This window comes from Coenobita brevimanus, chromosome 72 (genome assembly GCF_032717465.1).
Source record: "Coenobita brevimanus isolate Jiangsu-jjx chromosome 72, ASM3271746v2, whole genome shotgun sequence".
Classification (NCBI taxonomy): domain Eukaryota; kingdom Metazoa; phylum Arthropoda; class Malacostraca; order Decapoda; family Coenobitidae; genus Coenobita; species Coenobita brevimanus.
Window position 1 is genome coordinate 23,340,289 of NC_137025.1, and position 14,020 is coordinate 23,354,308.

Sequence of the window (14,020 nt, forward strand, 5' to 3'; positions counted from 1 at the left end):
ATGTTGGGGAAAAAATCAAAATAAAAACCTAGCTTCTCTCAGTGAACAACTGAAAATAAAAATAATATACAACTGGTTAAGGGATGTTGTTAAAAATGGACAATTTACTCTATAAATGAAAAATTGAATTTCTAGGGAGATTCACTTACTTTTTGTATACTATCTTTCTTTAACAGTATAAAAAGAATAGAAAATCCACCTGCTGTAGCACAAGCCAACCTACATGAATTCTTTTACCAGTGTAAAAAGAGCAGAAAATCTGCTTCCTATGGTACAACCTAACTTACCATGAACTGTGTAAAATGTAAAGAAAATTTACTTGCTATGGTATGATCTAGCTTACCATGTATTGTGGAAGTACACCATAAACTGATTCACTGGGAGAAAAAGGAAAAAAGAAAATAACAATGGAATGTTGGGGAGAAATCAAAATAAACACCTAGCTTCACTCAGTGGACAATGGTTTGTAGTGCAAAAACTATTTCACTGGTGTAACATCAATCACACAGTTGTTACTCTATACAGAAGACAATGCTATTCACTTGCACTAAACTAGCAAGCAACTTAGTTAGTATTTGTTACGTTAGACTTTAAAGTAAGACGTACAAGGATGGTAGTGGGAACAAAAACAAAGAGAGCTGGTAGGTAAATACACTTTCGGTTCACTACACCATTTACTGTACTAGTGAGAAAAGATAATCTGTTTGTTAGATATCGTTCTAACTGACCTTGATCTGCGGGAAAATAAACTATAATATGTCTGAGACCAGAAATAACGGCGGGAAAGGGCAGGAATACGAAGTGGAGGGTGGCGGTATACAGTATGTAAACAAAGGAACACGCGAACGCTTTACACCTTTAAGCCGCTCTAAAACTTTTACATGAAATCTATTTAAATACTTTACACGGGGGAGATATGTCTACGACTCTTATACACTTATCTGATTCACTTTGACACCTATCTTCACTCAAGCTTGTGGTTGAAACACTTGGACATGCGGAGCTGCTTTAATGCGTGTGTATCTCAAGATGGCGCTGAGAAAAGACGGTTAATAAGATGGTGAATTACTTTAAGATGGTTAGTGTGTATGACGGTTAGCCTAACACAACGTAAGACGGTTAATGAGATAGTGAATTAGTTTAATATGGTTAGTGTGTGCAAAGAAATTTCCTTGCGCAAGCAACATATACACTCACTCTCTCTCTCTCTCCACGGCTGGATTAAGCATGTGGGAGGCCCGTGGCCCGCTTGGAAGGGAGGCCCCCTTTCCAACTCCCCCAATGGCATACACCACAGACTGGTAACCTAAATCCTAATATATAAATAGGACACTTTTAGTTAGAAATACTGAACGGGGACTATTCATCCAATGCTGTAATATGTAATGCATAAACACGAAATGAAATGAAAAACTTGCTCTGGTGGGAGGCCCCCCTCTTGGTGGGTGGTCCAGGGCCCGGGCCCCTTGGGACCCCCCCTTAATCCGGCGGTCTCTCTCTCTCTCTCTCTCTCTCTCTCTAATTAGACATGTTTTTATTACCGGTCAGCATTCTCTGCCTAATAAATTATTTTGTTCTCTGTCGTATGTTTTTTAGAATGCAGGTACTGGATAAAAAAAAAAATCATTTCATCCACAAAAACTGTAAACAAAATGAGTAAACTTATAAGATGCCAGAAAATTAGATGAATGAATATACTTACTGACTGCTGGAGAGAGAGAGAGAGAGAGAGAGAGAGAGAGATTCATATTCAATGAACTTTAAGTATGATGAGATAATTTTCTAGTCCATATGCTTAAATACTGTTTCAAAGCCTATAATGATATGGGCAGGCTATGACTAAAACCAATTAACCCTTACACCGAGGGCTTGTTTCCCAATGTTTTGCGTGTCCCGCGGGCATATTCGGGCTCCGACAGACTCTCAAAAAATATTTGCCAAAAATCAGTTATTAGTCCTAGAATATTAAAATTACATATGCATATCGCACATACCTGGGATATTTCTTGAGTCTTCGTCGATTACTGTAGAACTTGTGGAGACCTCTGAAGTTGGGTAACGAAGTCTCCTTTTTACACTTCCCGACAACCCGTAATATGATTACCACAGCCAGATATTATCACTAGAAACACTATTCTATGATTATCAAGTAGTTTGGGATCCATACTCCAAAAAAAAACCACTGTGAAAGCAATGAAAATTACGGGTGCATATGACCTTTCCACTTGCGCTAGTTCACTGTTGGTATTCTGTCATTTATTATTCATAAAACCCCTCACACTTTATATTTCTATTACTATATAACACTTGTATATATCTGCAGTCTTTATCCATAAGTTTCCTTCAGTAGTATTAGTTTATTGTCACTGAAGTCATTCAATTTTCATTCAGTAAAATACGTAGAGAGCCACGGATTCACTTTCACTGTTATAACCTCAAGTATTTGTACTTATATTCTTATATTACTAATTACTTACATTTCTATTTACATTTTCTATTGTATTTTCAATATTTACATTTCTATTTTACTTACACTATGTTATTCACTGTCACTTGCAGTAACATAAAAACTATATTACACTGTTCAATCATATATAGTGTGCATCCATTGCTTTCACTTGCTATTAACACATTATTTACACATTATTTACACATTATTTTCCTTTCCCACTTGAACTTTTAGAACTGCTTCTGGCTGTGGTAATCAAAGAAGCAGGTAACACAGAGGGGAACCTGGCACTTAGCGCACTGCCAAGAGGTGCATTTGTGCTCAGGTGTGCGTCGGGTGGTATGTGGACACACCTGTCACCTGCGGATCGCAGCCTTCCTCTTGGTTGTGGCAGGCATTTGCATCAGTCTGTGCCGATCCATGTATGCCCTTTGCTGAAGTCTGTCGGGAAGTGTTACTGGATGGCACCTTGGAGTTGCTGCTGTCATCCTACCATATCTTTCAAGCAGCTGCTGAACACAAGTCCTGGCGAACAACCTCAGGGAGAAGGACATGGGTGGCTTGACCTTCATCTTGCACAGGATGAAGGCGTTCAGCATCGTCATGTTTATGAGATGCAGAAAAACTTTCCTGTACCACCTAGTATTCTTCCTGAGGCAGTCGATCTCTCCAATCATCATGTCGGACTTGTCCACCAGCCACATGTTGATATTGTAGTCTAAGACAGCATCAGGTTTCCTCACAGGTCCGCCTGTGCTACGGTCGACCTTCCCACTGTCTGTCATTTCCCCCTTGTGTACGGTGGTGAGCGTGTGCATGACCCTCTAGTCATGCCACCGTATTGCCAGCATCTTCTCAGACTTGCGTAGGTGCACGTCTCCTCGCTGCGAGGTTCCTGCCTCTGTGAATTTAGGGAAGTGGGCATGATTACTCTTGACACTGCCACAGGAGCCGATGCCGTGCTCTGAAAGGTATTTGGCAAGTTTCGGTGCTGTATAGTAGTTCTCTGTATACAGCACATGATTCCCACCAAAATACCTTTCAAGGAGCACTTTCACTACACAGCCTGAGAAGCCAAGGGGGTGTGTTTTATCCAGATCGACAGTGCTGGCTGAATAAATGACGAAGTCAAGGATGTACCCCATCTTACAGTCGCACAGTACAAAGAACTTGATTCCAAAGTGATGGCATTTGCTTGAAATGTACTGAACAAACCTAAGACGTCCTCTGAACAAAATCAAGGATTCGTCAATGACAACCTTCTGAAAGGGGTGGAAGAATGTCATAAACTTATCCTTCATTCTGCTCAGAATCTCCCGGATCTTCCAGAGTGGGTCGGTTTGGGAAGGTACATCGTTGTCGGCAAAGTGCAGGTTTCCCATGATGTTCCAGAAGCGATCTCTGGCCATGTACTTATTGAAGGTGGGTGAGGGTAGTAAGGGGTCCATGGACCAGTATTCTTCCAACTCATGCTTTTCTGAGTGTGGCATGAGAAGCATGAGGGCGAAGAACACATACAGCTCCTGCACTCCCAGCATGGACCACTGTTGCATCTTAGCTGCACCTGTACCACTTGCAGCACGTTGTGATTCATACCTGTTGGTCTCATCACATATGTGCTGCATGACTTCGTCATAGAGGAAGGCCAAAAGGAAGTCCACACACTCAGCATCCTCGTCAAGAGTGAAGGCAGGCTGTATTCCTGAGGAACTCTCATCAAAATGGAGATGTTCAAGGACAAAATCGGACCCTTCCGTCCATGCGAAGGCGTCCAGGATTCCCTGTCGTGGTGGTATAGGGTGGGTGAGGGTGGAGGGTGCCTGTGAGGCAGATTTATCTGGTTCAAGATCACTCGCACTGACCCTGGGTTGCCGTACAGCACTAGCAGCCCTTACTCTACTGGCAACTCTACTTTTATGGGTCAGGGATTTACCTCTTCCTCTACAGCCTGCCTTCACTGTTGATGCTGGTGCTGACTCCGATGACAAAGACTCTGGAGAAAATTCAGCAGAAGAAGAGGAAGAAATGAGTGAAGTGGGGCTTGGGGAACGGGGAGGTGAATCACCTCGGGACTCATGGCGGGCTGGGTCACGCAGGGCCGTTGTTCCGGGGCTAACCCACCGCCTTTTCATTCCCTTCCCAAGTTCCTTCCCTTGCTGCACTAACGGCTCCTTTCCCCTGGAGCTAGGGATAACTTGGGACACTGAAGCACTCGTACTAGTGGTTTCTGGCACGATTTCCTCACCCGGCTCATCACACGAATCCCCCGAAGGGTCATAGTCACTATCCATCATTATCATTGATAATTCGGCTAGTTCACATTCCACTGCAGAGTCACTTAGTCCTTTTCTGCTTCCCCCACAAGTTTTTCTGGGTGGAGAGGTCACGGGACCCTTTGCAAAGGACGCAGAAGCGGCAGAAATGGCGGGGCACGAGTGCGACATGCTTTGACCACAGAGGAGGACAAGGAACTAAATGGTGCGGCTTATCTGAGAAGGCAAGGGTTGACAGTGACAATGGGGCTGACAGCTGCTAACTTACATGCTAAGAAATTATTGGTAGGAAATCTCGGCAATACATAAAGAAATAGGTAGTTCCAGGTGAATGTAAATGTCACTTAGGCTTCTCCCTTCCTTTCTGATATATATTTTTATTACAGAAATAGATTACAAGGCATAATTCAAAGGGGAAATTACCGTGGGAATTTAGCGAATGAATGCACGTGAGGTGTTGTCAGGTGATAATTAGCCAATTCCTGGTGTATACCACTATCACTTACCTTATTTTTTTTTGGTATATATTATTTTGTATAAGTATAGGGCATAGGGCTTATTTCAATGGATGAAATCTGTGGAAAAATTAAGGGGAGATTTGCTTAGTGCAGCGCGGCAGGGCAGGCGATAGGAAAGGGTAAAGGTGGTGAGGTAGGGAGGGGGTGAGAGGGTGCTGGAGGGGAGGTAGGGAGGGGAGTCAAGAACGGGGGAAAATGGCTAAATTATCAACAATGGATGGGAGTACAGATGAGATTAGGAGTGCGGACTATTGATGGACAGTAGCAGTACATGCTAAAAAATGATTAGTAGGATATCTCGAAAATACAGAAAAAAGTAGGTAATTCCAGGTGAATGTAAATGTCACTTTGGCTTCTCCCTTCCTTTCTTATATAATTTTTTTTACGAGAATAGATTATACGGCATATTTCAAAGGGGAAATTTCCGTGGGAAATTAGTGAACGAGTGCAAGTGAGGTGTTGTCAGGTGATAATTAGCCAAATCAAGGTGTATAGCACTATCACTTACCTTATTTCTTTTTGGTATATATTATTTTGTATAAGAATAGGGCATAGGGCTTATCTCAATGGATGAAATCAGTGGATAATTCCGGGGGAATTTTGCTTTAGCGCAGCGCGGCCGGGGAGGTGAGAGGACAGAGTAATGAAGGGGAGGTAGGGAGGGGAGTCAGGAACGGGGAAAAATGGCTAAATTGTCAACAATGGATGGGAGTACAGATGAGATTTGGAGTGCTGACTAGTGTTGGACATTGGCAGTAATGACAGATGATACAAGCCACCACTTGTAAGCCCACAATAATTCAAAATAACACAGAATCACAAAAGTGACGCCCCGCAGTATAATCCATTGAGCCCGAGCATCACGAAAGTAACGCCCCGCGGTTAAGGGGTTAAGGTTCTGGCTAGAGATTCGTATATTATTTATTTGCATCATTTATGACATGATATGCAAGGACATGTTATGATGGGAAAAAAAAATAGTATGTAACAATGTAAGGTACTCTATTAGCTGGGACGCGGGAGACATGAGAGGAGAGTGTGATGTCATCACTCAGGAGCAGGCGCGTTTTCTTTCACTCCTGGGCGGCCCATGAGTAGACATTGTAATCTATGGATTTTGTCTGATACAGTGTTCAGTTCTTCCTTGCTAAGGTGACATAGAAACCATTAGCAGCTGAATAAGATATATACATTGTAAGACAGAATGGTTTTTCCCCTAGCATCAGTTTCTGTTTTGCAGTACAGTAACGTATACTTCTGTAAGCTCAGCACCTGTGGCAGCGGCAACAGTTGTTGCTTATACAGTGTATTATACTTGGGAGGGATATACCCATCCTGCCACATACTTTGGAACAGTCTGTAGATACTCATCAGACAACCCACTTTAGTGTGGGCACAAAAGAACTATAAATTTGGCACACTATTCATCAGATGTAGTACACTTATTCAACCTACTCTTGAATAACCCATACTTAGTCTGCCTCTGAGGTGTGCAATCTTAGCACGGTCTGTTGTAGGCCTTTACATACTGATTTCAGCCTGAACTTCACTAATGGAATGCAAACACTAATAACAGCATCCATAGCAGCGAATTTTTATAGTAATGCATCTTCTAAGATGATGGTTTGAAAGATAGGATTACTATTAGGATTTACAATGATGACAGAAGTAGAATGAGAAAAGCTGGGACTGATACTAAAAGCAGTAATTCCAGATACAGCGGCAACACAAGTATTGGGAGTGGTATGAGAGTATGATGAAAGTGAATCTCTATCAAAAGGTAAACGAGAAATATGTGGGGTATTGTGGGTAGGGAATGAAAAATCTACACTGAAAGACTTAGTCTATCTATCCATCTATTTACTGCCAGATGCCTCTCAGTCCTGTAAGGGGTGGCCATATACAAAATAACCGGCTCCATGTCGCTATGCGAAACAAGCAGCTAAAGGACAACGCTAAGAGCCAAGTTAAGATGAAAGACTATAATGCTGAACTAACCCCTTCAGCACAAAAATCTATTTTTACTACTTGCAGCCAATAGTTTATTATAGATAGATATAGACCGACACAGATACAAAAATAGACTGATTGATAGACAGATAGATGAACAGACAGGCAGATAGAGAAACAGATAGACAGACAGATAGACGGACAGATAGATAGACAGATAGACATATAAATGCACTTCAAAATCAAGGAGATAGATAGTCCTCATTAACCATTCATTTTGACAGGGTTTTATACATATGAAAAACTGTCTAAAATCAGCATGAATTAATAAATTAACCAAATCAGACTGAAGTGGTCGAGTCTCAGTTTCAGTGGGTAAAATTATACACATGGGATTCCATTAATTTTCGTCCGATCCGGAGCGTTCTTTCGTTCACTGGGTATTCCAAAAGCTTATATGGGATCTAGCACGCGCACGTGTGTGTGTGTGTGTGTGTGTGTGTGTGTTTGAAAGATGGACAGGCAGATAGATACAGATGAATATAGACAGACAGAAAAAGACTGTTTTCTTACCTAATTGTTCTTACCTAAGTGTATCTTTACAGGAATGAGTCAAGCTCGTTCTGTCCCGTGTCTTAAACCATATTTATCGTACATATCCTTAAATTTGTGAATTGTTTTGGCACACACTATTTCATTCGGTAGTGCATTCCATTGATCAATTGCTCTGTTTGGGAAACTGAATTTCCTTACATCTTTATCACCTCTCCTTATGCAGTTTTTTGCAGTGTCCTCTTGCTGATGCTACTCCATATGATAAGTAATCATTTATGTCTATTTTCTCCTTCCCTGATATGCACTTATATGGCATTATCATGTCACCTCTTTTCCTTCTCTCCTGTAGTGTTGGTAGATTCAGTTTATTTAGTCTTTCTTCGTAGCTTAGGTCCCTTAAGCTTGGTATCCATCTTGTAGCGGCCCTTTGAACTTTTTCAATCTTGTCTATGTGCTTTTTGAGATGAGGACTCCAGACTACTGATGCATATTCCAGGGTTGGTCTAATGAATGATGTTATTATCCTTCTTAGCATGTCTTCATTTATGTATGTGAATGCTATTCTCATATTTGCAAGCAGTGTATACATGTTCCGTACACCCGCCAACAAAAGTCCTGACGCCTGGCCTGCCTCGTCATGAACCCCGTGATTCACAAACTCGTGAAACCGAAGCGGTAGACAACAATACCAATAGATGGCAGTGCGGTATGAGAGGGTGATGGGTAATGGGGTAGTGGGGTGTGGAGGCGGGAGGTAGTGAGGGAGTTCGCTAGCATGTCCAGGATGGAGTATTAGGTGGACCGATGGTTCGTATAATGGTTATGTTTGATTTAGTGATGTTGTAGGATATTCTACAGTATTTTTAACGTATTGTCATTGCCGTGTATAGATAAAAGTCAGTTGTATTTAACCTTGTTACACATAATGGGTAACGTCAACCGACAATTATATGTAAAATTACACTGACACTACAGAAACACCCCGCATGTTGTCAAGGTCTTACAGTATAGCCACAATTAACTTGACATTATTACATCCGTAAAATCGTATCAACGATACGAGCCACAATGGGTGGTATGTTGGGGTAACACAATTTGTAATTAGTGAAACAGCCATCACACCGACAAGCTGTTAAACGGTTTACAGTAACAATGGGGCTAGTGCTTGTAATGGTATAACATTCTGTGTTTGTAATATGTGTTACATATGTTGTATTTACATGACCGTATTGTGTAATAGACTTACCTGTACTCCTAGTGGGGAACGTTACTAAGAGGTCCTTGATATCTGCGCAATGTAGCCTATACAGTAGGTCATCTTGTATGTTATGCACATAACATAGTATATTCAGTCAGCGTAATATAAACCGTCATGTGTAATAATGTAGTATTATTACTATTCGTATTATTATGAATATTATACTGGTATTAAACCTTGTTAAAAAGGAAAATCATTTGACTATAAACCTATACACATGGATGTATTCGTTTCTATACATGTTTTGCAGTAATGTCAATATCCATAAAACGACATGCAACATTCGTGCCATAAGCATCTTATATTCCCAAATATAAGATGAGAATTTTGACTGTTATTTGTGTTAGGCAGTTGGAGAATATAGGTGGGGCTCCAATATGGGAAGACATGAGTTAGCCATGCGTCAATCGCGTATGCCTAATTCTCAGACAAGTCAGAAGAGTTTCCTGATGTCCAGAGGATTGTTTTCATGATGATCAAGGACAAACTGATGATTTGATCATTATTAGCTTATTATATACTCGTTGGTTCATTTTCCCAGGACATTTGCCAATCGTCAAATATTAATTTTTTATCGGCAGTTAGCTTCACTGGTAATCAAAATATATGGTTTTCCACTGCATTACATATATCTTCGACACTTTTCTGCTATGACATATTCATGCCAAATTACACATAACTGCAACAGGTTACATTACTTTATGGTTCGTTGTATCAAAACGTTTTTCTTCGTGTTCATTGCGTTGTTCTGAATTCCATTTCTGCTCATAATACTACATTACCCAACCCAAACTCCTAGGTTGCAATGGTGGGTGTAACAAAACCCAGTAACATAACGTGCGGCAAATATGACCATCAAACGCACTGCATATCAAACACCATATTTTTGTAGTGAAAATAACTACGGACCTCATAAAAACTGTCATATAATTATAATAGGGTCTCCCACTAATTACAGTAATTATTTGCGAGGTGAAAAAAAAAGGTGATTCTGAGTAGGAAAATTATATACATACATGGACTTTTCGGATTACGTTTAGCCTTGGGGTGGATTTTACAAATTACGCAAGGCAACCATTACAAATGGCCTAGTCGAGGAGGGGGCTACCGATAACAATAGCAAAATATCGGAAAGGAGGAAGAATGTTTACGGAACAGACTTTTAGGGGGACAGAAAGTGTGTTGCCTTCACCTCACTCCATGGTATTGGGTGGTAAGTTGGGGTGACTGGGGCGGTGGGAGGGAGGAAAGAACTTGGAGAAAAGAAGGCAGGCGAAAGGAAATGGAGGGCCCATCCCGATTTGGGTGGGGTGCACCTAACCTTTAATGTTTTGGAGGGCCCATTCATTACTTTTCTATGCAGAGTTACATTTATTATTGTAGATAGACGGAAACGGATTGGGATAGAGACGTGGTGACAAGGATTTTAGGTTGGGGGAGGGGGCTGGGCATAGGTGTTGCTTGTTGTTTTCCACATATCTTAATTAGGCTAAAGTTACTTGAGACTGACCTTTGTTGTAAAGGTTTTAACTCTACATACAAGGGGGTGGAGCCATGTCGTCGGTTCTGTGAGTGTTCATTATAGTAGTCCAACTCGTCGCCATGGGTACAACAGGGGGAGGGGGGTTGGGGAATGCAAGGGAAGGGAAGGTAATGTGATGGGATGGAATGGAATGTTCGATTGACGTTAGTCTTGGGGGAGGGATGATGGGAAGAGGAGGGGGAGGGAGAAGGGGAGTGGGCGGGATGATGGAGGGGGAGTGTGGGGAGTGAATACATAGCCGATTAATAGTTGCGTGGGTAGAGGGGGAAGGAGAGGGGGAGAGGGAGGATAGCCGTGGAGTTGGCCAGTGAAATTTCGATGTTCTTTAATGCAAGTTATGGGACATTACTGTGTCTTCAAACGGGTCATCACGCTATTAATAGCCTTTATGTAATCCACCAATAAGGATTACAAGAGTACACAGTATGGCTGCAACTGGTATGAAAAATAAAATGTAACATGGGCACATTTTTGCCCTACGTAATATTTAGAACTCACCTCACGCCTAAAGTAATCCAAAAAATGCTTATGTATATAGAAGATTTTAAACTCAAAATCACAGTGTCATCTCAACAAATATCTGCTGTCGCTCATGGGACATCCTGTAATAGGATAAGGACGACATGGCCTATGCTGACAAACTAATGTGAGTTACCTGTTGGTGGCGACGATGGTCGGAATGAGACCTTGGCAAGTTTCAGTGTTCGACATCACCTCCCCATGGTGTTGGTGGACATCAGGAAACTCTTCTGACTCGTCTAAGAACTGGGCATATGCAATTCACGCATGGCTAACTCATGTCTTCCCCTGTTGGAGCCCCACCTATATGCTCCAACTGCCTAACACAAATAAGTCAAAATTCTCATTGAATGCCCTGTTTATAATCGGTATCAAAAAATGTGCTTCACTAACCCTACAATGTATGATATATTAGAAGAAACAAGAATTTTCCCTAAATTCATTTTCGACCTTTTTGAAATACTGGAATCTCCTCCAAAAAAAATAGAACACTAAATTGTAGAAAAGCATATATGTAAACCAATCCTTCGAGCCAGCCCTAGGAGAGACTGAAATGGGTGTCAGTGGTCTGATTAAACTAAACTTTGATGATGATGATGATGATGATAATGATGATGATGATTATTATTATCGGCGAATGTTCAGTCTACTGTCGCACAGGGGTGGGGAGTGGAGGTTGGTGGGGGGATCCACTTGCAGTTCCCTATGAATATATGAATTAGGAAGGGTTTCTTGGACAGTTGATCATAAATGATTTACCAAACGTTATGTCAGATTAATAATACTTTACCTAAGTGTTACTAACACCATTAATTTACTATAGTATATAAAATCCTGCATCTGTTACCCCAACATATTACTCTGCCATTTCAGATATGCCTGCAGGACATGACTGCTGAGCGAGGCCAAATCGTCGGGATGTGGAGAGCTGGGGCAGCTGTGCCGAACATTGCTCTCGAAATGGGGAGGACCACCAAGACTATTAGGAGGTGGATTCGCCGGTGAGAAAGAGGGCTCAGTGGAGACAAAACCTCGAAGTAGGAGGCCAGGAGTAACGTTGGCAAGGATGGACGCTATGATAGTGGCAGCTGCAACGGCATATCCAATGTGAACTTCGGTGGAGCATACAAGAAATTTGGGGCTGAGCTGCCCTCACATGACGACGAGACGCCGACTTCTTAAAGTCGGGACCGACTGCCATATTCCAGCTCACAAAGGGTGGCTAACACCTACTCACACTGTGTCGACTCAGCTTAGCACTGGAACACCTTCCACATACTGAAGAATACTGGAGAACATTATATTTATTGATGAAACGGTATTCAGATCAGTGGGAGCTAGAGCAAGGCAATGCTGGTGGCCCCCAACACACGCTACCATGAGAAACACATTCAACATCGCGCAGTGAATGGTAGGGTGTCAGTGTCACTCTGGGGGTGGATGTGGGCACATGGACCAGGTGAACTGGTCATGATCAATGGCCGTTTCACTGGTGAGCGGTATGCAGACATCCTGGTGCAAGTGATAATTTCTACAGTCCTGGCTATGGCAGTTCCAGTCCACCACACAATAAGGCTTGTTCATGACAACAGTCCTATTCATGCCAGCAACATAATGAAGGACTACCTTCAGGATCACCCTGAAACTGAGGTCATCGACTGGCCAACAAAATGATGTGATATTAATCCGATTGAACATATTTGGGCCATGATGAAACGTGACTGGGATATTAGGGAGCAGCGAACCTGTGCAGCAATAGAGGCCAAAGCTCACGAAATGTGGGAGAGTGTATACTTCGACGACCAGGGATGGTCGACTCCATCCCTAATTGCATGGATGACATTCTGAATGCAATGGGTAGCTGGACCAAATACTAAGATGTGTATATTGGTGTACTGTTTGGATTTTGGTATTGCGTGTAAATACAATTAAAATATATTAACTTCCCTACAGTGTTATCTTAAATCCATTTCCTTAATGATGTCTTAAAGTATCTTGCATGAAAATTCATAATATAGTAACTTAAAAGGCGCAAATTATGTATTGTGTGATTTACAGTGATATGTATGACACGTCGTGGAATGCGTTTTCCTATAACACAATATATAGTTACACTTGCTACCATCATTGAAATGCTCTTGATGTTCAGCACACAATATTAACGGTATAACTGAGCACACTCCAAAATATATGAAGCTTGCACATTGTGGTGTGGTGTTTAAACACTGGAGACCTAATGACGAGTTGTCTAACGCCCAGGTCTTCACTGTGGCTCTTCAAGTTATGGGTTGAGGAGAACCAATGAAAAACCATGAATAATGCTGTATCGGCCACCTCACATTCCCTTACGAGAGGAGGGGTTGGGCAAAGCCTTATTCATCTCTATCAGCAAGAGCTTAGAATGGGATGTATAGAATACGTTGAGGTGACGGTAACCTGAAACAAAGTTCACATGGATTCGATGTGGATCACTGAGCGTTGCTGTTGTGGTGGTGGTGTATATACTTGGATGTGTGTCATGACGGGCGGCCAGTCTCCGCACCTGCCCCCCCCCCCCCACGGGCTTTCAAGGTCATGGGGGTCATTGGTTGGAACTTTGAAGAATTGGAACAGTTACCTAGATTAGCACTGAATACTATTTTACAATACTGATAACTTTTCACTCCACTCTTTACATATATATATATATATATATATATATATATATATATATATATATCCCAGAGTCCATGGTCGTCCAATCACAGGAATTCATAGCTTTTCCCGAAATTTACTGCAGCCATCAGTGTCGGTGACAATGCCAAATACCTGCATACGAATGCTCGTCATTAGACTTATATGCCGCACAATTGCAGATGCATGCATGTCCGAGTGACATCTTAGGGAATGATGGTGGGAGATGAATCGCTGGGGTGCAGGGAGTTTTGTCGCACATCTCCACAGAATATAACTTTT